The 25656-nt window shown below is 40.3% G+C and overlaps 1 protein-coding gene across 1 annotated transcript in view; it reads right to left on the minus strand.

Annotated features, from left to right (window-relative positions):
- The window catches only part of hpcal4 (hippocalcin like 4), a 37796-nt gene extending 12860 nt beyond the window's left edge, over positions 1–24936 (minus strand). The window contains exon 1 of the mRNA XM_065294547.1: positions 24799–24936. The gene's annotated coding sequence lies outside the window, so the exon portion shown is untranslated. The remainder of the gene's footprint in view (positions 1–24798) is intronic.
- Positions 24937–25656: the final 720 nt, after the last annotated feature.

The raw sequence follows: 25656 nt of genomic DNA on the forward strand, positions 1-25656 counted from the left end.
TGGGAACGAGGATCCCCCGGCACTGTGAGTAACACAACCTGTGGGATAAACCGGTGCTGTGATTATAGCAACTACCTACCTGCATCAGTGAAGCTCTGTGTGGGAACGAGGATCCCCCAGTACTGTGAGTAGCAAGGGAGTACTTACCCTGGTCTGACTGTGTTTGATTCTGCCTCCAGGAGAAGCGGAGCGCGCCACGGATTGCTGGGCCAGAGCCCCGGTCCCCAGTCTTGTCCCCAAGTGGCCCTGGAGGCAAAGAAGAGCCATATTAGTTTTAAGTTTCCCTTTTTCCCTTCCCCTTTTTCCCTTTTTAAATATTTAATAAAGTTCGTTTTAATAGTAGTATACTCGTCTGTCTGGTCATTGGGGTGGTCTTGGGAAACTCCTCGAGGTGGAAGAGTTAAGAGGGGTGTGACCCTTTCGTCTATTTGGGTCCGCCTCGGGGTGTGACATAAATATATTATAGGTGTATTTACCCCAGCAGCTTGGTTTGTTCAACGCTCTCTCATGGTAATTCATACATATTGTACAAGGTGGCTAATTCAGGTCATGTCAAAAATTGAAATCGATGAGAAATCAAACTTTGATGCTCCTAATCTAATAATTAGATTATGAGTCTTTAACCTGAATTTCAAAAACACTATTGGTTGCATTTCCTCATTCTCTTTCAAGCCATCATACTGTGTTTGTCACTTTTTTAATAACCGACTTGTGTTAAGATAGTCTGACATGTTAAAAATAGCATAATTTCATTACGCTCTATCTAGCTGAGCTGTTTTTGAACGCAAGAATGGGTTTTATGTAAACACCCTTTAAGAAACACATCCAGTGGGACTCAGGTGAACCCAATTAAACAGGGCTTCCTCAGTGCTGATTGGTCTTTATATTTTATTAAACAGTTTGTTTATAAAATTACACCTAACTATAATAATATATAACTATAAAACCACTGACTGATAATGCTTTAGCATTCTTCAGTGATTTTCACAGACAACTGTTACCTTCCAGCCATCAGGGAAACTGAGCGAATGTCTTTTGTGGCCTTGTTTCGTGGCCTCTTGCCATCACTTTCAGCCTTTCATCAGTTCTCTATTGTCACTCGGATAGATCGATGGACAGTGATTGCCTTTGTGGTCACCGCTGATGTCTTTTTTATTCTGGCCACGTCCATCTGTGAGTGTTTCTCTTAAGAGAGCCACCAAATAAGATGAGAACCCAGGAGCTGTAAAGTGCCGGATTCTGGCACACCACCATACCACGCACACACAGACACACATAAGCTTAATTGAATCCTATGTGGGAAAATTATATTTTTTTTAAGGCTTTGACATTGTGCTAGCAACTGTCAGATATTGACCAGGAAAAGGAGAGATGACTCAATTTAAGTCTTGCAGACTTTATTCACCTTTGTGACCTGTGGAACGGCCAGGAGGCTCTAAGAGATAGAGAGGTACCTAAAGAGACTTTTGGACTCAAGGGTGGAAAACAAGTGGTTGACCAACGTGCTGGAACACTTCCATCCGTAAAACAACACTCAGTTCAAGTGAGAAATATTTTGGGGGTTATAATTTTCCAGCCACGCTAAAAACACGTTCTGATGGTGTACTGGTAGTGCAGCTTGATACTTTTTCGCAACATTGAGTGACCAAGAGAGAATATCTTGCCTCATTGTTCTGCCCCCAAGCAGCGGATCATCATAACTGATATCAGATGCCCCCCTTGCAAATAGCAGACTAAAGCCCTATTCGCATGGGATTAATATTACCTGGTGACCTCTAGTGATTTGTAATAATTACGGAGGATGTCTGTGATCTTAATCCCATGCGAATCGGCCATGTCTGTAATTTGTAAAGTGAAAATTCCTCCACAAATGACCTACCATATATCGCCGAACACCGAGGTCCTCTGATAATATTAGTCCTGTGTGAATTGGCATCTCTGTAATTTGGCCAGCATTTGTTACCAGTGCGCCTTTTTTACTTATTTTTTTCTCAGTTTCTGTGCCTCTCGCACTGCAGCTGTGAAGCGCACATACAGCAGTGATGGGAATAACGGCGTTATAAGTAATTGGCGTTAGTAACTGCGTTATTTTTTTCAGTAACGAGTAATCAAATAAATTACTGTTTCCCCCGTTATAACGCCGTTATCGTTACTGACATTAAAATGCTGCGCATTACTAAAATTGATCTTACTGTAGTGATTTTCAGCCGCGTATGCTCACTCTCTCAGCCAAAACACTGTTTTTCTCTTGTGTGTGTTGTGAGAAACATAACGGATGATGATTGGCTTAATTTCCATCGGTAGCCAACCAGAGGCAGAGTTCACAAAAAGGCCCGCCCACACGCGCAGTCCAAGTCCGAGAAGCGAGCAGCAGTGTTAAAAAGTCTGAGCAACTTGGTCACTTTGTCGCTAGATTTAGCAACTTTCTATCACTTTAGTGACTTTATAGGACAAATCTAGCAATCTTTTCTGGCGTGGTTGGAGACTTTTGTATACTGACATGAAAATACGCGTCGTTCTCTCTTCTCAACGAGCAGCGGTGCTGCTGCTGACTGTGCCCCATCTCAAAGCACTGACATGCAGCCCAGTCATCGCGCATCAATCACTCCGAAAACACCGGCGACAGGGCGATGGCAAGTACAACAAGCTCAAAGGTAGCAGTCGCAAACACGAAGTATAAAGCACTACTTTTCCATTGTTGAGGTGAAAGGCAAGAATGTTTGTGTAATGTGCAACTTATGCCCATGAGGAAAAAGTCTCTCCACGTCTGTAGCAAGTAATTCTGATCTAATAAAGCACCTCACATCGTCACATGCTGCCACAAAATTAGTGATTTCTCTTTAGTATCCATTTTAGTCATTTAACATATTTAATTTTGTAAGGGGCATTCAAGTTATTTGAAATATTAATTTTTTTTAAGTAACGCAGTAATTACTTTTCCTGGTAATTAATTACTTTTATAATAATTTAACGCAGTTACTAACTCAGTTACTATTTGTGAGAAGTAATTAGTAACTATAACTAATTACTTTTTTAAAGTAACGTTCCCAACACTGACATACAGAGACACATCCCTCCGATTTTTTGGCTTTCATGGTGAAACTTGAGGGCTTTATCAATCAGTCAGACCTAATCAGTCTCTTTCATCCATCTTGATGATTAATATTAAAAATATGCAGAACTGTCAATATTTGCGATCTCTAAGTTTAGGTGGGGCTGTCGTGGTAAAGGAATTTCATTTGCGGTGATTCCGGTTGGCTCAATAGCGTGGTATACATAACCCAAGTTCAATGCCCCCTGCAAAACAACTGCACAAAGGAAGAGGAAGTAATGGAAGAGATGGTGAGGAGGAGGGATGCTGGAATGCAGAGGCCTGGAGGCTGCCTTATATACGCTCATAATGATGATTGACAGGCCTGAATGTTTAGGCTCCTCCCGAACCTACGTTAAGAACTACATTAAGTCGTGTTTACATTAGGAGTGCACCTCAGCAGATGATGCTTGTTATGATTCTCAATGAATTATGGTGAAATGCCACTACATCCAAAAGCCAGAGGGCGCTCTCGTGCAGAAACTCAATATGCGCTGCAGACAAAAAACCATACACATGCAGTTATGACACGCAGCTCCAGGAAATGGATGTTAATAAATGCAATAAATGCAAATGCATGTTATAAACGACTCAGATTGATAAACGATTTCAGATTGATAAGGACTTACTGATCAAAAGCCGTAGTACATGAAATAGCTGTGAATAATATTGGCTGTGCGATTCAGAAAAATTATCAGCCAGGTATAATTAGTGTCATTGTATGGGCACTTCTCACCAAAAAGTGCCTATCAGAGCGCGAGCAAGAGCACACCAATTAATGTCAGAACCTGCAGGCGGTAAGTAAAACTGCATGACATTTCTGTGTTTTGTTGGCAAATAGGGTGTAAAAGCATATAATGTAAACAACACGAAAGTATAGTTAATCAAAAGCTATCCAGGGATAATGTGAAGACGTATTGTGTATGTAGCGTTCTTGTGACTCACTCCGCTCACGGTATGCCTCTAGCAGCTCAGCTGTTTTCCGAAAAGCAGTACAAGTTCTAGGCTACTAATTAAAATCCTACTAACCTTTCTGCCAACTACCATCTCACTGTCTGTAGGGTCTCTGTCTGAATGTGTTTCTTTCATAGTCCCAGTCTAATCACCTGGTATTGTGTGTGTGAGGAACTGCGAGAAGAGAATAGCTGGGATGTTCCACTCCTTAACAATGATAGAGTCAATGAAATTTCCCTCTGTGCCTAAATCAAGAAGCGCTTTACTTGTGTGTGAGGAACCTTGGTAAGACAGGCAGCATGATAACATAGTCAGCAATGTTCTCTGGCCGGATCTTGGCACAATTTGGACAACCTTTTCCCAATTTTTTCCAATTTGGACAACCTATTCCCCTCCCGCAGCCCCTTTCTGTATGGACTGATGTCGGGCGCCCCTCTCTACTATCACACACATTACACCCCACGTAAGTCTTTTCTTTCCGAGAACCATTGTGAGCGCATTGAGCTGTACTTCCGCATTTATCCCAATACTCCCATCATATTAGGGCATCCTTGGTTGTCACAGCACATTCCTTACGTGGATTGGGTAAATAAATCTGTGTTGGCCTGGAGTCAGTCATTTGTCATTTGTCTTGTCTTGGTGCCGCTCCTTCTCCTTGTCTGTGTCTCAGGTGATGGCCACTGATTTGACAGGGGTTCCGGGTGGAATATCATGACCTCCATATCATAATAATAATAATAATAATTTGTTACATTTATATAGCGCTTTTCTGCAGCACTCAAAGCGCTTTACATATGAAAGGGGATTCTCCTCAACCACCACTAATGTGCAACATCCACCTGGATGATGCGATGGCAGCCATGTTGCGCCAGAACACCCACCACACACCAGCTTATTAGTGGAGAGGAGACAGAGTGATATAGCCAATTAGTACGAGGGGATGATTAGTAGGCCAACTGGTATTTTTAATAACCACAGAGAGTCAGGACCTCGGTTTAACATCTCATCCGCAGGACGGTGCTTTTTTGACAGTATAGTTTCCCCGTCACTATACTGGGGTGTTAGGACCCACACAGAACACAGGGTGGGCACCCCATGCTGGTCTCACTAACAACTGTACCAGCAGCAACCCTGCTTAGCTTCAGTGGGCAAACTGTCTTGGGCTACAGGGCTGCTGGCTATCATGTTTAGTAAGTCATGAGGCACCTCTCTACCTCCGCATCACCCCTATGACTGCACCATCGACCTCCTGCTGGGCACTTCTCTGCTGAAGGGTGGCCTTTTTTCCCTTTCCACTCCTGACAGAGAGGCCATGGATACGTACATACGCGAGTCTTAACAGGCTGTGCTCATCTGTCACTCCTCCTCTCCGGCGGGTGCCGGGTTCTTCTTTGTCCAGATGAAGGATGGCTCCCTTCGCCCTTGTATTGATTATCAAGTTTGAATGACATTACTGTTAAAAATATATACCCCTTACCTCTAATGTCTTCTGCCTTTGAATTGTTACAGGGAGTCCGGGTCTTTCCCAAACTAGACCTGCGCAACGCATATCATCTGGTGTCCATTCGTGAGGGGGATGAGTGGAAGACAACATTTAACACCCCATCGGGGCACTTTGAATATTTGGTTTTACCGTTCGGATTAACGAACGCTCCATATTATATCTCTTCAAGGCATTAAGGCCAACCCTGCTTAGTTCAAAGGCGTCGCCCGTAAAGCCCTGCAGTGTTTCCTGGTTTTCACCAACTTTTATCTGCATTTCAACTGGGGATTTGGTCAGATAGCTGCACCACTTACCCCATTAACCTCCTCTTAAGTGCTATTTAAATGGGATGACCAACCACAGGTAGCCTTTGACACTCTTAAGTCTTGTTTTACCTATGCGCCTGTGCTTTGCTTTCCAGATCCTGATCGGCAATTTATTGTTGAGGTTTATGCATCGGATGTCAATATAGGCGCGGTTTTGTCTCAATGTTCGTGGTGCGTTTAGCTCTGTGTGAGTGGTGACACTGGTTGGAGGGGTCAGCGCTGCCCTTCCTGGTCTAGATGGACCATAAGAACCTGGCTGAGTTCACGCCAGGCCTGCTGGGCACTCTTCTTTGCTCATTTTAAGTTCACCATCTTGTACATGCCTAAGAATACAAAGCCCAATGCGCTTTCTCATCTGTTTGAGACCTCAGAGGGTGAGCTTTTGGCCGAAAACAGGGATATCTCAAAAATACGCCATATACTGTCTACATCTGACGCAGAGAAGCTTATTCATGCTTTTATGACCTCTAGAATAGATTATTGTAACTCGCTACTCGGGGGATGCCATTCAAATCAGGTCAACAAGCTTCAGCTAGTTCAAAACGCTTGTGCAAGGGTACTTACTCGATCTAAGAAGTATGACCACATAAGCCCAATTCTGGCATCTTTACACTGGCTACCAGTTAAATATCGCATCCAATTTAAAATATCACTAATCACCTACAAAGCTTTAAATGGCTTAGCACCCTCATATCTTAGAGAATTACTATCAGAATACAATCCATCACGCACACTACGGTCGCAAAATTCTGGCCTATTGATTATCCCTAGACTATCAAAAGTGTCTAAAAGTGGAAGATCCTTTTCCTACTTAGCCCCTAAGCTCTGGAATGATTTACCAACCGATGTCCGAGAATCAGACACAGTCGATCATTTTAAATCTAGACTTAAAACTTTTCTCTTCAACAAAGCATTCGCATAATTTGTCTAGTAAAGGTTCTTAACTCGCAATAGTTATTTTCACGGAACAAAGCACTCACGGTCATAACACAGACCAACCAAATAAATAAATAAAAACCTTTTCTGCATGAACACTTAAAATGAATTGCATTAAATAGTTTGCCACCGTTTGCCACTGAACCTGCATTAACGACGACAGTGGGGCTTCCGGCCTTAGTCAAACGGTTTGGCACGTATGGTCGGGTTGCGATTTTGGTGCTTTCGTGTGTCTTGTGAATAGTATGCCATACAGACCCGTTTGCCACTGAACCTGCATTAACGACGACAGTGGGGCCTCCAGCCTTAGTCAAACGGGTTGGTATGTATGGTCGGGTTGTGTTTTTCGCGCTTTCGTGTGTCTTGTGAATAGTATGCCATACATACCCGTTTGCCACTGAACCTGCATTAACGACGACAGTGGGGCCTCCAGCCTTAGTCAAACGGGTTGGCACGTATGGTCGGGTTGCGATTTTGGCGCTATCGTAAGTCTTATGAATAGTATGCCATACAGACCCGTTTGCCACTGAACCTGCATTAACGACGACAGTGGGGCCTCCAGCCTTAGTCAAACGGGTTGGTATGTATGGTCGGGTTGCGTTTTTCGCGCATTCGTGTGTCTTGTGAATAGTATGCCATACATACCCGTTTGCCACTGAACCTGCATTAACGACGACAGTGGGGCCTCCAGCCTTAGTCAAACGGGTTGGCACGTATGGTCGGGTTGCGATTTTGGCGCTATCGTAAGTCTTATGAATAGTATGCCATACAGACCCGTTTGCCACTGAACCTGCATTAACGACGACAGTGGGGCCTCCAGCCTTAGTCAAACGGGTTGATATGTATGGTCGGGTTGCGTTTTTCGCGCATTCGTGTGTCTTGTGAATAGTATGCCATACATACCCGTTTGCCACTGAACCTGCATTAACGACGACAGTGGGGCCTCCGGCCTTAGTCAAACGGGTTAGCACGTATGGTCGGGTTGCGATGTTTTTTGGCGTTTTCTCCTGGTCCTGTAAATGGTATACAATATAGACCCGTTTGCCACTGAACCTGCATTAACGACGACAGTGGGGCTTTAGGCCTTAGTCAAACGGGTCGTCAGGTTTCATTTTCTCTTAAAAGATCGGAAGGTGACCCTTATTTACCATATATACCCTCGCATTGGGCCCCCAATTTGCTAAATCCTCAACTGTGGATAACATAATTATGCCGCAATATTTAGTCTGTCTGGAACTAAGCTGAGTTAAACCACATCACTGTGTGACACTTCAATACATATGAACGGCCGCTACGCTAATACGATTTTGTTTTTCTCTCCCTGTCTCGTCCTCGACCCGGTAGATGTGAAAGTCGGCACACCTCTGATCTACTGGCTGTCCTTCAACGTTATGCCCAGCTGATACCTGACCAACGATCACCGGCAGAACCGCTTAATCTCCGCTAAATCTCCATTTCCGTTCTCCCAAGGGTTTTTCCCTCCTAGGACTTATTTTTCCTCGGATAAAAGCCCGGGGTTTTTTTTTTCTCCTAGGGGGTTTTTCACCCCGGGGAGGCAGCCTTTTTGGGCTTTACCTAGCTTCCTCTTCTATACGTTGCTTTAGTAATACGTGCAATTATAATATTGAGTCATAGCCGCAGCAAATTTAACTGCTCATGCTATCATGTATTCTGTTGTGCTATCTGTCGTTTTCTGTGCTTTTCACTGCTTCTATTTATGTAAAGCTGCTTTGAAACAATTGACTTTTGTGAAAAGCGCTATATAAATAAAATTGAATTGAATTGAATTGAATTGCGTGACGAGTAGCGGAGGCCGGTCGCGGGGTGCAAGTGCCCGAGGAGTGGGTTGGTTGTAAGTTCCAGCTGCATTGCACCCTTATGTCCTTCGGTGGTGTCATTCATCTAAGCTCTTTGCCCACCCAGGAATTTCGAAGGAACGCTGGCTACCATTCGTCAACGTTTCTGGTGGCCGTCATTGCCTCCTGACGTCAGAAAGTATGTGTTAGCCTGCACTATTTGCGCTCAAAGCAAGCTTTTTCTAATCGCGCACCCGCCTGTCTGCTTCGTCCTCTGCCCATTCTGTCTCACCCCTGGTCACACATCCCCCTTGATTTCGTCACAGGGCTTCCCCTGTCTAATGGCTACACTGTAAATTTAACTGTGGTGGATCGTTTCTCCAAAGTGGTCTATTTTGTTTCCGTCTCAATGGATTGCCGGTGGATGTGGTCTCTGATAGGGGTCCCCAGTTTTCCTCTCGGTTTTGAGAAGAGTTCTGTACACAGGTCGGGGCCATGGCTCGTATGTCTTCAGGTTTTAACTCTCAGACCAATGGGCAGTGTGAAAGAGCAAACCAGGATCTCGAACACTCGCTCCGCTGTCTGAAGTCTAATAACCTGAGTTCCTGGAGTCAGCAACTCTCATGGATCGAGTTTGTGCATAATTTCCTCCCAGTTTCGGCGTACGGTATTTCCCCATTCGAATGTTCTATCTGTTACCTCCTGCCCTTGTTCCCCTCTCAAGAGCTTGACGCTGTAGTCCCCTCTGTGCTGGCTTTCGTCCAGCACTGCCATCGCACCTGGAGGAAAGTCAGAAAGGTTTTGGCCCAAACCTCTGAGAGGACGAAAGCAGCAGCGGATCGCCGCCGGTCTTCCCCTCCTACCTATGTGGGTGGTCAATAAATGTGGATATCTTTGAGTGCCCTCTTGCAAGCTGGCACCTAGATTCATTGGTCCATACCATATCACCAAGGTGGTTAATCCAGTGGCCGTCCGGCTTATACTCCCTCCCTCCCTCAGTCGAGTTCTCCCTGTTTTTCACGTTTCCAGGGTTGAACCAGTGTTTGGCTCACGCTTCAACTCTGCCAGCAGTCGCCACTCCCCCGCATCTTGTAGATGGCTCTACTGCTTTCCCGGCATGGCAGGGTTTTTTTTCAGTATCAGGTGGACTGGCAGGGCTATGGGCAGAGGAAAGTGTTCCGTCTCATGACATTCTGGGCAGATTGTTGGTCATCGAGTTCCACCGGAGGAGAGGTGAGCCCCTTCCTAGGACGCCCGGTGGCGGCCGTGGGGGGGTATCTAATCACCTGGTGTTGTGTGTGTGCATGTGTTTTGTTGAGCACATGCTGTTTTGTTTTGACAGCTGGCCATGTGCTTAGTGCTTCATCTCTTTTCCCCTCCCCTCTTGTTCTCCTTGTTAGTTGTTCTCATCAGCACTCTTACCTGTCTTGCATTATTTTAGCTAATTGTATCCCTTATACTGTATTTCTGTGTGTAGTCTGCGTCCCTTGTTAGATCATTGAGTTTGTTCACTACACTGACCACGGGTTTGCACTTGTTATCTAGCCTAGTCTTGACTTGTCACAGAAAAGATTTACAATTAGTTTGCTCACCTGTGTTGTTATCCTTGTTTAGACTCCTGTGCCGTGGTCCTGCTCCTGTGCTATCCTGTCACTGCTCTCTCTCCAGATCACCAGTTATCTGCTGGTCACCCTCCTGTCTTTGTTCACTGGATTACTATACCGTACCGGCTACTAGACATTGCTGAGCTGCTCCTTGTGTCCTCAGTTGTCACGGTCGGGCTTTTAGAGCTGCCTGTTCTGCCTTAATGAACTTTTAAGAACTTGAGTTTTATGGAGTGTCAATAAAATTTGTGAACTTTACTCTCCAGCAGTTGAGTCCGTCCTTTGCTCATGACAGTTTCTCTGCAGAGGGATTTCAGACACCATCATCTTGAAATATTAATTTTAACTCCCTCTCTCTATTAACTTGCTTTGACAGCTGATTGAAACAGAGTCCATGAACTTTATTCATCTGGATACTTTTTTATCTGTATAGTCAGACATCATACATCAAATGCGATGAAGTAGCTGTCATTTAAACAAATAGAGTAGTAAAAGAAAGTTCAGGAGGTTCATCTAATCTTGTCAATCGCAACACAATGCCAGATACCTCACATCAACTAACTTTCTTAATTAGTAGTGTCTGTTTAGAGAAAAATCACTATTTCTATTGCTTGTTGTATTTTACTATTAAGCATTAATATAATGCTAGGCAGGCGCGGCTCGTCAGTATGGGCGATATTTCAGGATTTTAAAAAAATGGGACAATGTTAGTACGGCTGATTCTTTAGGATGTGAGCATCTCAAGTGGTACAAATCAACCCGATTGTAATATTGGAGAGTTTTTATTACAGAATTTGTTTGAAAGATGGTCAGTTAAGGAGAAAATGAACATCAAACAACTTCCCTGACTAGAAGCCAGATATGAAAATTGTACAACAGCCAAACGATCAATGGTTAGTAGTTCAATAGGGCATTTAAAGTGGATGAGTTGTAGGATGACATAAAGCTTTGGCTGTCTGGTTGTACTAAATAGAATAAAGTGTTTATTTCCCATGCTTACTTTTTTCCCCCAAATCTTATCTGAATGCTAAAACCAAGTCAGCATTAGAGCACCTCCGCAATGCTGGAATTACACCAGAACAATGCCAGATCTGAATGTAAATATATAGTTGGCTGTGGATGCCCACACCTTTCTTGAAACTGCTCCTACTAGTCACATTTTAAGGTAGGGACACACCAAACCAACGCCAAAAAAGAAGCGCAGACCATAAGGTCGGCTCACGCACAACAACTGTAAATTGCTCTGACACACCAAACAGATGGCGGAAAAGTAGCGGGTCCATTCTGCGGCTGTGTAAGATAAAATAACTTTCTGTACCAGAATGTGGCAGTAGGTGGTGTTCATAATCCAAATGGGAAACTGGCTTTGACTAATGAGATACAAAATATAAATAAAGCAGCGCTTGCTTCCCAGTCTCACACAAATCCCCTTCACCACAGATGGATTTGTGATACATCTGTAATGTCTTATGAGCCAAAAATATTCACATAATTAAATGAGAGATGGAAAAAATGATATTAGCGTTCTGTGCATTCCCTCCTGACTTTCTCATTTGCTTACTTCGTCACTTTCGTTTTTCATCTTGTGCAATGGTTGGCTGATTTCAAACAGCAATAATCAGAATGATTTGACTCCCATTTGAGCGCAAACATGGTGAATCGGCCAAAGGAGGCAACAGTGACTGAGTAGTGGACTGAGCGGGACACACTGAAAAAATTAAGTCTGTCAAAACCTGCCAGACCACAGATCATCAGCTTGTGTGTACTGGGCCTTAAGTGGGCTTAGTGACATAAGCCAGAAAGTTGTAAGTAATTTCATTTTGATAACAAAAACAAATGTTTCTTTGGAATAACATGCATTGATAAATAACTTAAAGGGGACATATCACAGAAATCTGATAATTGGGTCCCCAGTGCCTCATCAACCTAGAAAATGTGAAAAATAACATCCTATTAACTGGTAAACCATTCAAATAGCTGGAATTTGGCTCCCCTTGTGACGTCAGAAGGGGATAATATTGCCCCTTAATCTGCACTATCCAACCACAGCACTGCAGAGATCAGCTCATTTGCATTTTAAAGGACACATACAAAACGGCACACCTACAAAGTGGCAATTTTAACATGCTATAATAAATTATTTATGTGGTATTTTGAGCTAGAACTTAACATACATACTCTGGGGACACCAAAGATTTATTTGGCATTTTAAAAAAGTCTTGTGAAATGTCCCCTTTAATACAAGTGTAGAAAAATACATTGAGTGTTTCTGTGGCTCAACAGTGGAGCGTTGTGAGTAAAAAGGTCATGGGTTTAATGCATTGGATAAAAGTGTCTACCTAATGCATAATGTGAAAATAAATACGTTTATTTTTACTAAATGTCAAATTTGAAAGAAAGAATTTACCTTTGCTCATTTGTTTGTGACACATATTAGGCTTTGCCTTCGACTCCCACTTAACACATACTGTTAAAGGGTATAACTTTACTAGGTATAATTTTACTGTGTGCTGCTTTGGATAAAAGTGTCTGCCAAATGCACTAGGGCTGTCATGATTATGAAATTTGGCTGAAAAATATTAAAAAAATAAAAATGCTAAATAAACTCACTATACCAGAACAGGCCTTAAAGAGTAGCCAATACTGCTAAGGTCATATTTGTACTAGACCACATGTCTGTAGTGGCAAAAATCTATTCCTTACAGATTCTTAAAAATAACATCCTTTACTTCCCTAAATTTGGAATTGCTGTTTGGGAAATGAATGTAATGTTTTACCTGTCAGGTCATACTACTTATCAAAGTTTTGCAGCATTTATTTAAATGCTGTTTTTTCCGTTGTATTGAATGGCTTTGTAATATCTCACGCTACACTGTCAGTTAAGGAGCGCCATCTGATACTGTCTTGTTTTTACAGCTGCTGCAGCTCCCCCTTGTGTTCTTTAGAGAGATGTGCAATCATTGCGGTGATCTGAAATCATCACGATTAGGTCAAACAATCACAATGAGACAATTATAGGGATGCTCATATCAGTTAATTTTCCCGACCGACAACCGTAGCTTCTAAACCGAACATTAACCGTTAAAGGCAGGGTAGGCAGGAATTATCTAAAAAACTTTTTTACAAATTTGTTTAAACTGTCTTTATATACAAATGCATAATTAAAATGTAAGTACTCTGAAAAAGAGAATATAAAAGTCGAGTGTCTGTAGACCTCTCACGACTGTTTTAAACACAGTTAATTATTTCCATTCAGGACGAAACAAATGATTAGCTTGCGCGAATATCCCTCTCTCTCGCGACCATGTCACCACCCGTTGTTATGGGATCTGCCCGGACATGCGCACACCCGATTGATTTGAACGTGCACGAGGCACTCTAGAAAGAGCATTCACAACTCACAGAAAGTGCATTCAGAAGTCACAGTACCTGCATATCCAGTCAGCGAAGGCAAAAAGGGAATAAACGAAGCAATCAAACGCAAGTAAATATCACGTGGCTTTTCCTCGAGTCGATGATGCGGTAACTTAGATGTATTGTCTGCGGAGTGTAGTCCTCATCAGAGTCAACAATGCTTTCATCACGGAAACTCTTCCATGCAAAACACTGGCTTAATAGTGAGTACTAAAAGCCATCCTATCTGTTTATATTCCTAGTCGGGGCGCAATCGGGGCGGCAGTGGCCTAGTGGTTCATGTAGGTTGTCTACAAACCGGAAGGTTGGTGGTTCAATCCCCGGCTCCACTGGACCAAGTGTCGAGGTGTCCTTGAGCAAGACACCTAACCCCAGCTTGCTCCCGACGAGCTGGCTGACGCCTTGCATGGCTGACACCGCCGTCGGTGTATGAATAGGTGAATGTGAGGCTAATTGTAAAGCGCTTTGGATGGCCATAGGTCTGTTAAAAGCGCTATATAAATGCAGTCCGTTTACCATTTACCATTTAGTGATAAAGTTAGGTGTATTATTACATGTGATTGTGACATGATGTTATTACATGCACCGCGCTCCTTCCTCTCCGCTTGTCTGAGGTAAATCCTTCTCCCAGCAGAGCTGTCAGTGTCCCGCGTTCATGTGTTTTGGGGGCGTGGTTTTAGAAGAAACCCAGAAGGGAGGGGGTGGAGTGAATGGAAAATGAGCTGTGTTTAAAACAGTGGTGAGAGGTCTACAGACACTCAATTTTTATACTCTCTTTTTCAGAGTACTTACATTTTACTTATGTATTGATATATAAAGACAGTTTAAACAAATTTGTAAAGAAGTTTTTTTAGATAATTCCTGCCTATCCTGCCTTTAACTTATAAGATTTTAATATGAAATGGTCATTGAGTAAAAATACAGTTGACGGTTGTCTGTGAACTAGTAAAAACAAAACATTTAATTTGAACGTGCAAACAGCAGCGACCGATCAACAACACAACCAGGATTCATACATTATCAGATATTCACCCAACATTACCTCATTAAAAAACACGCGATCGGTCCAGAGGATTAATATCCAAAGGGCAAAATTGTCTCCGTTTCATCTACCACAGTGGTCATTTCTAAAGCAGGACGCTTTTCAGAAGGTTTTGGTTTTGCGTCGTCTTTCTCTGTTTGTGCAAAAAGAGAGATGTTTATGGTTAGTGTCAGAGGCCATCAGCGAACGTCTGTCTGGATGTGCGCGAGACGGACCACGTCATCTTGCACGGACACGCGCGTGTCTCCGTTCAGCTTCCAAACACGCATACAAATGATTTCTCATACAAATGATTACTTTATCAGACCGTCAGGGCAGCAATCATTCGTGTCATTTACAGGACATTCACAAATTAAAGATAGAAAAGTGGTGAAATGTCTGTCGGCTCATGACGACACGCACCATGTATTAACAAATATTTTTTTATTTTAACTGATAATGTTAATCGGTCATAAATTCTTACCTTCGGTTAATGGTTAAACGGTCAATGTGAACATCCCTAGACAATTAATTAATCATTGTGACAGCCCTAAAATGCACAAATGTAAATATTATATAAATACATATTTACTATTTAAATATACGTATTTGTGACTCTATCTGTGAAATCCATGCTAAAGTCTCATAATCTAATGAAGAGTTAGTGAGCAAAATTTGATTTCTATGATCATACTCAGTCAATAAAAATCTAAGTTTATTTTCACAAAATGTTCTTTACGTGAAGAAAACAGTGAATCACAAAAAATGACTTTAGCTGGGTTTTCACCGACTGTTGGACAAGTAATATGGGTAAAAAACACTGAAACTAAACCATCTATAATCTGAAAAGATTTCTGCAGTGTGTTATTTCAATAACAATGAAACCGGATGCGCAAACAAAAATACAAACACACACATCTAATTGAGCGTCACTGAACTGAATGAAGAGAGTGCTTTAAGTACCCTGTAAGTACGCTAGCCTTTTCACAACAATGTTCCAACCTATTCATGGTAGACTAAAGTGGCATGTTACAAGTGTGCTTTATCAAAACCCTGGAATGATACCATTGGTGAATTACTGGTTGTCTTGGTAACAGGCTGGGAAGCTTTCACAACCTCTGTGTCACAAAAATCTGCAAATAACAGCTGGTTAGATGCCACGCCATGGATGTATTTCTTTCTGTGGTTTTCTTTGTTCATTCTTTCAGTAAGTGTTGTTTTTGTACTATTTAGTAAAACCCTATTTATCTTACTGGACAGCACCAATGATTTGGTCTAGTAGTTTGCATGTTGGGTATAATGTAATCAAAGTTATTTCAGTGTATTTACACACTAGATGTTTTTCGCACTTTAAAGATGCAATCACACTAGACTTTAAGCATGCACATTTGGATGTTGCTTCGAAGATGTGCGGGAAGCATTTCGTCCATCTTTGCTTTTCAGTAGAAAAAGGTCATCATACAGATTTTCTACTAGTCACATGTCTTCATGCGATACGAATACGCAGGAGTAAAGTTTACCATGACTTGAACTTTGGTACGCAGCGAAATCTCTGCACAAGGTAGCATTTCCCGTCAGACACATTTAAAGTCAATAGATTGAAAAGTGTAGTGTGACCGGCCCTTAAAGCGATACTCCAGCAAAATGTCAAAATTATCCCATGACTTATTTACGCTCAAGCATTCCGAGACACATATGTCCATCATCTTTCAGATGAACACATAAAGAGCTGTTTTAGTAAATGTCTTTCCTCTTCCAAGCTTATAATAGTAAAAAACAGGGATCAGGAAACAACTTCTGACTTTAAACGCCAAAAAATTCATTAATCTTTCACAGAGGTAATCTACACTATCCCTAAACTCAGTTTTCTACAATTATAAAGCTTGGAAGAGCTAGGAAATCTACTAAAATAGCTCCAAATGTGTTCGTCTGAAAGATGATGGACGTATGTATCTCAGATTGCTTAAGGGTGAGTAAATCATTTGGGTATCCCTTTAAAGGCGGAGTACACGATCTCTGAAAGCCAATGTTGATATTTGAAATCACCTAAAGAAACACGTCCCTACACAGTCAAAAATAAAGGTTCCAAACTGTCACTGGGGCTGTACCCTTTACAAAAGGTCCATTTAGGTACACATATGTATCTTTGAACTGCCAATATATACCTTTAAAGTATTAATATGCACTTTTTGGGTACAAAGGTGTACCTTTTTGAAAGGGTACTGTCCCAGTGACAACTTTTGTACCTTTATTTCTGAGAGTGTACCTCAATAGAATCTAGACCTTCTTTTGATTGACCCGCCCCACACACACACGCAACCCAAGTAATGATGTCGGTTAGTAGACACACCCCTTACTGCTGATTGGCTACAAGTGTGTTTTGGTCCTCAGTCCGACTCCCTTTTCCAAAGCGTTTCTCTAAAATCGTACACCCCGCCTTTAAGTAATTCAATCAATGCTGTAAATCATGCCTATTTTCTCATATCAGTTTAAAAAAGTTTCTATGTACGTCACTCCTGAAGGCTTTAACACCACTTTCTCTTGACTGCAGTTGAATTACAGGTGAGTCATAAAATTCTCCACTGACTCATGTGGTATAACAACCAATAGTGCGCATAAATAATGCAGCTGCTTGGAGATATGCAAGCTTAAGGTCACCCATGCTTATCTGGAGTCACAGGGGCACATCCAAAACTGTCAGTCGCCATCATCGTCAGCTGATGGAGATTTTGTGAACAAAAGATCTAACACAAAAGGCATTCTTCAATTATACATGAACGGATCAGGGTAAAAACTAATCTACTTCATTTCCCCATCACTGACAGCTCCCTTTCTCACTCTCTCTCTTCTTCTCTGCGTGTATATCTGTAACTGTACTTTTCTCATGGACAATAATGCACAATGCTTACAAACATAGAGCACGATGGCAGATGGTACAGGTTAGTAATTTAAGCTAGCTGCAGTAGGCATGGTCCGCTATGGACAAATGCCCCGCCAAAGAGGTTGTTGTGCCCCCACACAGTTTTTTTATTAATTTAATATATATTGAGAATAATTACAATAAATTAAACATTGAATGTTTCATGACTTTTATTGCTATCAACTGAGGAATATATGTTTGAGATATAATTTTTGAAATTAAAATAGACCAATTTCTCTGATTGGTTGCATTGCGGCGTCTCATGCGTCAATACGTCTTTAGCATATTAATGTGACTTGATACTAGTAATGTGTTTTTTGCGGCATTTTATGGTTCGTGTAAAATATGGATATTAGAACATTTAGAACGAACCAGCACCGCCTGCTCCATCTGACTTCATGCAAACACCTCAAACTCAGAGATTAGAGCCAACAAGGTCGAGGCGGAGTTTTTAAATCTACATGACACTGTTTTAAGGAAGTTTAATGTTCGCACACGCCACCTTCAGCTTTTTTTAAAGATAAGTTAGCGTTGTTTTAATTTACATAAGCTTAAATGTGACGTATGGCTATAGACCGTTTACAGCAATTGCGACCTGATTATGGTTATACTGATTAGTTGGTCATCTTCTGCACTTTATACGGGAAATGAGCTGAGAGTCTGAACCAGTTGTATGAGTGTGTGCTTGCACTGTATTTGATATTTTTATGCCTTGTTTTTGCAAGTTATTGTTGCTGATTGCGTGCTGAAAATCTGCCAATGTAATAAGAATTTTTTTCTTGAATTAAGTGTTTATGAAAAAAGTAAACTTATTTCAAGAAAATGTTCTTATTCCATTGGCAGATTTTTTGTTTTAAGCACTAGTTTACTTAAAGTTCATATTTTTTGTCTAAAAACTAGACTTATTTTCCTCTGTCGTTTTGTTCATCAAGAAAATCTGAAAAAATATTTTTACTGAAAGCAAGACAAAAATACTAAGTAAGAAAGTCCATTTTTGCAGGGTAGACACCGAGCGATAGAGCAGTGGCAAATTTCAGAAGGACTTCCGGAGATGAGGCTGCCCTCGCCTGTGTACACGGCGCTGACCTTCCGCTGATTGCCTGGAACTCACATATTCAAATATTTTCATATAGGCACCTATACTTACCATATATTGGAAGTCTATTTCTCTTTTCTCAACTAAACAGCTCTTAAAACGACATTTAATGACACAGAAAGAATAATATTTTGAATATTGTGCAGGTTTTTAGCTCCATTGCTTTTGATGCGAAATGCATTCTGGGAAACTTGGCTGTCATAAGTCCACACAAGTCTCCTCTGATGCATCCTCGATAAAATGGGGGGGATCAAGAACACATCCGGGGATTTTATGTGAACTTGGCATGATGCAAACTTGGAATTGGAACAATACTTGGGCCGCGACTGATGACGTTTCACAAGTCCACAAGAACACAAGTACAGACAAGAACGCATATTGAGAAACGGCCTGAGTTTTGTAACGGCGCGTCCTTTGTAGGCGTAGGTCACGCATGTGTGTATAGAAGAATGTAGTATGTAGCCCAGGAGATGCATTGCATGTTTAGCTGACAGGTTTAAGATTGATCCAGGACTTGGCCTTAGTTATTTTAGAAGATTTAAGTATGTTTTTACAAACAAATCTTAAAAAAAAAAGTTGAGACAAGTTGAGACAAACGAGTGGCACTGATATATGTTAAGATGTGTCAGTACAAGGTGCTTTTAAATTAAGGCAGCTTAAACATGCTGGAACTAGGATAAGCTAGGACTAGTCTGGACCTAGAATAAGCCCTGTCCCAGAAATCGCCCCATAATATATGCATATTAACAATTAGTTCATTTTCATTAATTTATTGCTTTTTTTAGTTAAAGCAATTTAAGAGAAACATCTAAGACAAAAGTGATACCTAAATGAAACATAACAGAGAATTCCGTCCCTTGAGCTATAAATGAGGAACCTCTGAGTAATAAATTATTTCCCTGGGATGAAGCACTAGTCTTGTTTACTAGCTCTAAACAAGTCCCACTGCATCGTGTTAAATTAGACTCTATGTTGTTTCTATAGCGATGTTTTTCTACTCTAGTGCTGAAGAAACATCACTCTCAGGAGGAGAGGCAAACCAATGAAGGTCACTGCACCTGCTTTCCTCATTTCAAAACATACAGGTATTAAGTAATGTTATTTGTAACCGTTCATGTAACACTGTTGCCATCGTAAACTGGAAACACAAAGAAGCATGATGTATATTTTGGGGAACCTTTACAGTTCCACTCCACTGTATTTAAAGTTCTCCAATACTTCCTTAAAAAAAAACAGTTATATTTAATATAGATCTGTATTAAAGATAATGAGCAACTTAAACATGGGTTAGTACTAATACTAACCATTAACTATGGTTGTTCTAAACGTGTACAGTATGAGTTTCTTTATTCTGTATACACAGATTTTAATAAATAATAGTAAGCACACAGTTGACAGTACACATTGACCTCCATATTAGGAAAAACAAATAGGCTACTATGGAAGTCAGTGGGTACCGGCAACTGTGTGTTAACCATCATTTCATCAAAATATCTTCTTTTGTATGCTGTAATAATAAAATTTATGGGAAATCAGTGTTTAGTATTCAGAGCAGCATGACACAGGTGCACAGTCTTTCTGTGGTTGTTTTATTGTGCTGCATTTGATTTACTGTAAGTGGTTTGGGAGGCTTTAAGTGAACTGTGCCCTTTCAAAGATCGTACTTTGGGGGAAAATAAATAGGATTATGAAATGTAGTGACCAGTCTGGACAGTCGACATAACTTACAATTTGACCCCTGAAAAAACTGAATGAACAGTGAACATCCGAATCACATTTTAGTATGAAGCCTCAAAAATGAAAATCAGAATAAATCTGAATCATAATCAAAAGATAATAATATGTCTCATGAGGGGTATGTGTTATATGCTTATTTTAATTTAAAGGTGCCAACGAATGCACTGATACAATGTGTTAAATTATTCTTTGATATCTACACAGAAGGTATATAACTTTGCAAAAATGATCCAGAACAGTTTTACATGTCCATTTACAAGCCTAAACGTTAGCATATAGCATTAACTAGCATTAAGCGCTAACTCAGCAATCACAAGTTTGTTTTTAGCATTGTAAAAACATTGTACATAATTTAATGTGTAATTTAAAGGGGACATCTGACAAGACTTTTTTAAGATGTCAAATAAATCTTTGGTGTCCACAGAGTGCACATGATAATTTATTATAACATGTTAAAATTGCCACTTTGTATGTGTGAACAAAAATGTGATGTTTTGGGTGTGTCCTTTTAAATGCAAATGAGCTGATCTCTGCGCTAAATGGCAGTGTTGTGGTTGGATAGTGCAGATTAAGGGGCAGTATTATCTTCTTCTGACATCACAGGGGCAGCAAATATTTAATCACCTATTTTTTCTCATGCTTTCAGAAAATGATTTACCAAAACAAAGTTACTGGGTTGATCTTTATCACATTTTCTAGGTTGATAGAAGCACTGGGGATTCAACTATAGCACTTAAACATGGAAAAAGTCAGATTTCGTGACATGTCCCCTTTCATGTATGCATATCCCTTCTGTAACATCACTGTTGGTGTTATGTTGAGCTTTTTTCAGTGGTCTTTTGCATGTACAAGGTTTACATAAAAAGAGGAAACAATCATGTTTGATGAAAAGAACCTATATGTGTATATATGTGCATATATGAAACCTATATGCAGCTTATATGCATATATATGCTGCATATATACAGCATATATGCACATATATAAAAATATATATGCGCATATATGAAACCTATATGCAGCTAATATGCACATATATGCTGCACATATACAGCATATATGCCCAAATATGATAATATATATGCTGCATATATGCAAAATTGAGGTGCATATATGTGGATATACAGGCCATATAGGTCTCCTGTATTGCTTCTTTATATCCACATATGAGCCCTATAAGTTATGTCTCCTATAAAGCAGGATCTGGTCATTTTGTAGCTCATATCTCACTTTGGCAAATGTCATACATGCCCAGCTAAAAATGCAAGAACTTATGTATGTGCAAACACATGAAATTTGTGTCACGTGTATTTGGCATTTTATGGAATTTAACTACACTCTATGAAAGGATGTGTTAATTCTATTTAATACATTATGTGTCATTCCATCTTGATTTTGAGTTTAAATAAAGAAAAGCGACAAGATGTTTAAACAACACAAAGTGTGTTGTCACAAAAATAACACAGAGTTGTGTTAAGTTAAGGACAACACATTAGATGTGTTATTTTAACACATTCGTTTTAAGAGTGTATGGCAATTACAGGGAGAAAAGTTATGATGTCTGCATATTCTTTAACAGCGACAGTAGTGCAGATGGTAGAGCAAGTTGTCTAATGATCAAAAGGTTGGGTGTTCAAATCCCAGTTGGCGCATGGGATTGCATTTTTTTTGTGATCGGAAGGTTGGAGGTTTGAATCCTGGCTCCTGCAGGTGCAGACTGTCATTGTTTGGACCTTTATTTATGTTTAATTTATTAGCAGCTACAGATTTTAATTATTTTACCAATATGTAGGTTAACATATATGTGCATATATGTACATATAATATAGGAAAACGGCCAATTTTATATATGTCACATATATGTAAAACCTATATCAAAACCTATATTGAAACATATATGTTTATATATGTTTTTTCCATGTCATTACCATGTACAGGGCTTGCATTTTTCATCTAGGTAAATACAGTTTTTACATTCTACGGCACTTTTAAGAGTTTATGTAAAATCAATTTAACATTATAATCAATAAGCTGGAAATACTCAAAGGATGTGCTGTACGAAACTAACTATGGATTAAGCCTAGATCCACAGTTGGCGTCAGTCTACTATATGTCAACACAGATCTGACACGGATCCGTCAGTCCTACATATCAAAATCAGCTTGATCATGGTTTAAATTTCATATCATGAACTGTAACTTTATGGGCGAGCACATTGAACAATTTGTCTGTAACACCCTGGGGCGTCATTCGATACCTCCAGCTGCTAAATGTATCTGACAACATCCCTCTGTTATAACACTGTGGTTGCTGTCATTCGCATTCAGAACAACGGAAAGAACAACAACAGCAAAAAAGGAACAGTAAGATAACAGGCCGGTGATTCTGTCTGACATAGGCAATACAGACAATATGATTAGGATCCTATCAGATGGAAAAATGAAAGTCTCCACTTTTGTTTTTTCCACGTCAAGCTGCCTGGAAGCTGTTAGATCGGTCCTGCCAAAAAGCCAGCAACTGTCTGTGGCTTTCAGAGCTCAGCCATTTTTAAATCTGCCATCCGTCTCCATTCAAAACAGAGTCTGCCAGCCACGGTGCGGCAGTATGTAGGAGCCGGCGATACTGCCCAGTGCTCTTGTCTGGGGCAGAATAAACAGGGTTGGTTTGATGTGCATGAGTACCACGGCCAACCAATGAACTTCAATGTTCAGTGTCTGGATCAGCATGTATGAGTGTAATTCACCCACAAAAAAAGATTTCTGCCAATATTATTATAATTTTACGCTTTTTATTGGATAGTCTGTAGCAGAAGAAAGTCACATTTACGAAGGCATTATATGCATAAATTATATTACTTTTATGATCCTTATGGGTGTGTGTGTGTGTGTGTGTGTGTGTGTGTGTGTGTGTCTATATTAAAACTTGACAAGCATGGTTTCTGTAAACTATTATTGTGGATATAGAAAAATTATATCCATCACAAGACAACTTTTGATACCTGAAATTAACTAAGAGCCAAATTAATGATTAAAATGACCATACATCTCTCCAGTCGTCTTTTTCATTTTAGACTGATGCGCATATAATCACCTCTGCATTCATTATTTGAGGGTAATGAGCAGTGACCATGAGACATACTGAGCTCATTGAGGCTTTATAACCACTCACAGTCCAGTCCAAATACAAGCACAGACAAAACATTGCCACGGTGTCATCAAACCTACGCTGTCACAACTGCTGGTCATAGTGACAGTTCAATGATGACCAGTGACTTACAACGCGTTGGTGATGGCGCAGTGGATAAGACACACACCTTTGGTCTGAGAGACCCGGGTTCGAATCTGCTGTGACACACCATTGTGTCCCTGACCAAGACACTTAACCCCTAGTTGCTCCAGAGGCGTGCGACCACTGACATACATAGCAATTGTAAGTCGCTTTGGATAAAAGCGTCAGCTAAATGAATAAAAAAAGCGAACATTGCAGACAAAGGTATATTTTTCACATTATTTTGATGTGTTGTTAATGCAAACATTTATAGTTTCACAATCGCAGAAGAAAAGCTGGAATGCACACAGGCCGTGTCTTGAATAGTGTGCACCATAGCTAGACAGCATTTTTGGGCATCAAAGTCCTAATGATGTCTTAAAATGGTCCACAACGTTATAAAAAGCACCTATAATGCCCAAAATTACTGATAATGCCTAAAAAGGTTCATGCACCAGTGATGATCTTCAACCTACTGTATAATGCCCAAAAAATGCTGGAATTCAACATCATGTTGCCCAAATGCTGAGTTAAAATGTTGGTGTCTAAGAAGACTAGGTTTTGAGACAAATTCATGTTTTCCCACTCATACATGCGTGGTGCAGCGCAGACACAACAGTGACTCACATCCACGCAAGCATGAACTTTTCTGGCACTGTGCTAATAGATGCCTCGTGTCAAAAGCTCGAGTTCATAAATACAAATAAATCATTGCTTTAACTTAAATATCTACATAAAGTAAAACATTTTAAACATACTGATTTGAATATACAAGTAAATCAGTATTAAAATAGTCATAAGATCATATTTATGGCTCAAATTATTTTGTTCATATTCATATTCCGTTTAGTTTAATATCCTACGTCTTGGGCATGTATTTTAATGTACGACATATTAAAAAGTATTATTTGTATAAATCGTAGCTAAATAACAGTAAACATGACGTTTACTTTTACATTAAGTTTCAAATGGCACATTCTTGGATTTAAAAAAGATAATTTTTAGTTTTAGTATGTGTTTTAATTATCTAAATGTCACTAATTGAAATATTAATGTTTGTGTTATATTCAGCTTGAAGAGAGGATTCGCACAGATGGAGATATGAAGCGGCAGGAAAAATATCAATTTCCATATAAAAAAAAATATTACTCACCCAGATATCGTGAGAAAACTATCCTGTGTTGTATTTATCGCTCGAGTGACTTGTACTCTTGCGGTTGGATGAGTAAACTGTACTTCAACAGAGAAACGCCACCTATTTGTTTCTTCTCTGTGATGAGGAGGATGAATGGAGCGGCTGCGTTTCCCTTGCCAACACATTTGCATAAGGACCGCCTAATGCGCCCTCTGATTGGCCAATATAAGAGATTAGAACAGCCGTCAAAAATCTTGCGCTTTTCATTGGATAGTCTGGAATGTCCGTCAAACAGCGCTCGTTGCCGCATACATAACGAAGTGGCGCTTTTTGCACTTTGATGCGGGTACAACTGCATGCCAACAGACGAAATATTGTTTATTTTTACTCGAGCAGCTGCTTAGTAAAGGCTGGCAACGGAGCCAGATATTTCCGTTATGCGTATATAAAGAAAGAAAGAAAGAAAGAAAGAAAGAAAGAAAGAAAGAAAGAAAGAAAGAAAGAAAGAAAGAAAGAAAGAAGCAGTTAGGGAAACGGTTTGTCCGTCTATCTCTCCGGTTATGTAGTAAACACATTTTTTATGTCATTGTTTACAGATAAATGACCAGTTTAACTAGTATAAGTAAAGAGTTTATGTACCATTCGTTAGGAGGAAAAGTGTGTTAACTGCTTATTTTTCATTAAAATTACTTACTTACTTCTTGACCGTTATAAGTACGTACTATGTAGAATGAGTGGGTGAAGTATGGATATGTTGCATTGCATTGCCTTCAAGTGCACTTATTCGTTACTACGACATGTAACGAGTTTAAATTCGCAATGAAATTGAAATGAAAAACTATATATATATTTTAATATTGTGGTATTATTAACAAA

Source organism: Paramisgurnus dabryanus, chromosome 19 (assembly GCF_030506205.2).
Source record: "Paramisgurnus dabryanus chromosome 19, PD_genome_1.1, whole genome shotgun sequence".
NCBI classification, from domain to species: Eukaryota; Metazoa; Chordata; class Actinopteri; order Cypriniformes; family Cobitidae; genus Paramisgurnus; species Paramisgurnus dabryanus.